We start from the raw sequence: 2,059 nt of genomic DNA, 5'->3' as shown, positions 1-2,059 counted from the left end.
CATATGTTTGAATGACTAAATTAGATCAATAGTAATAAAAAATCGGTATTTTTTTTTCTTTTTGACAATTTTACGTTTTGTGAAAAATGGCTCAAATGTTTTTTTTTTCTAAATTTAATAATTGGTGTAATTTTCCTAACCACTTGAGGTTACAAGGACATAATCATACTTCGAGGCTGCTTACTAACCATTGGCGAGGCTCTTCTCTCAAATCCCCCCCAAAAATTACCAATAGGCTACATGTACCACCACACATTAGTTTCGTCTATTTATTTCTCTGGATAAATATTTCTATTTTTTCCCATTTAGTTATCGTCCCTGACACTTAAAGCGTATTCCAGCCGAATCATAACATTAAAATTGTAAATATGTAAACGAGCAGTCAATGAAATATGAAGAACATGCTTGAAACCAACGATTATTACGAACACCCTATCAAACATAGAAAACTGATCATCGATTCCAAAGAATATTATAGAAAATGACGAGATTCCTGTTAAGGGGATACAAAACTAAATAGGTTTCACTTCACATTTCAAAGACAATGGTTATGTACGTGACCGGATGCACTATTGCGACTATAAAAAGAGGAAATTTTAGCAATAAAACAAATTGCTATCACTAAAAAAACTCTTAAAATATTAAATATAGTCATTATCATAGCCAAACATGTATAATCTGATTTCCAAAATTCTAATACAGAGCTTGTGAGCAGCAGTCCTTAAAAATCTCAATATATTTACATGGTAAAAATATTGATAGGAATTATAAAAAAAGTATAGTGGGTTTAAAACACCAATGAATCAAAATAAAATAAACAAGTTATGTGCAAACAAATGTGACAAATGCGGTACTTGTTTGAGTCGCCTAATATATATATATATATATATATATATATATATATATATATATATATATATATATATATATATATATATATACATATATATATATATATATATATATATATATATATATATATATATATATATATATATATATATATATATATATATATATATATATATGTATATGTATATGTATATATATATATATATATATATATATATATATATATATATATATATATATATACATATATATATACATATATATATATATATACATATATATATATATACATATATATATATATATATATATATATATATATATATATATATATATATATATATATATATATATATATATAATATATATAAATATATATATATATATATATATATATATATATACATATATATATACATATATATATATATATACATATATATATATATATATATATATATATATATATATATATATATATATATATATATATGTATATATATATAATATATATAAATATATATACATATATATATATATATATATATATATATATATATATATATATATATATATATATATATATATATATATATAGCCTATATATATACATATAGATATATATATATATATATATATATATATATATATATATATATATATATACATATATATATATATATATATATATATATATATATATATATATATATATATATATATATATATATATATATATAAATTTATTCGATATAGTAATAGTATCACTAAAAGGTAACTTGGAAGCTAAAAAAGAGAAACAAATTAACATTAACATACAAAAATCTCAAAGTATGTACAGTAATGAAGAAAGTAATTTCGACACTCAAATTGGAATGAAATATAAGAAAAGAAGATTCTTCACATAAGCAACAAAAAATACACGAAACGAATAAGATTCTATTTATTATCAATATGAAAAGAAAGAATTTTGTGTATGACTCAGATCCAGGTGTTTTACCAAAAGCGTCCTTTGAATCCAGGGGATTTGAAATGGAACACTTTTTCGCGTTACCTTCAAGAAACAAAACTTCCAGCTGTTAGTCAAACATGGGTTGACTGGAAGCATTTTCGTATGTCCTTGATAAAAAGAGGTTTCTATTTGAAAAATCCAACTGCCATGTCACCCCACATATAAATCTCTGACATATTTGAGATTAGTTTATTT

This window comes from Palaemon carinicauda, chromosome 13 (assembly GCF_036898095.1).
Source record: "Palaemon carinicauda isolate YSFRI2023 chromosome 13, ASM3689809v2, whole genome shotgun sequence".
In the NCBI taxonomy this organism is placed as follows: domain Eukaryota; kingdom Metazoa; phylum Arthropoda; class Malacostraca; order Decapoda; family Palaemonidae; genus Palaemon; species Palaemon carinicauda.
The sequence above is the reverse complement of the archived record's forward strand: the minus strand, read 5'-3'. Positions refer to the sequence as shown.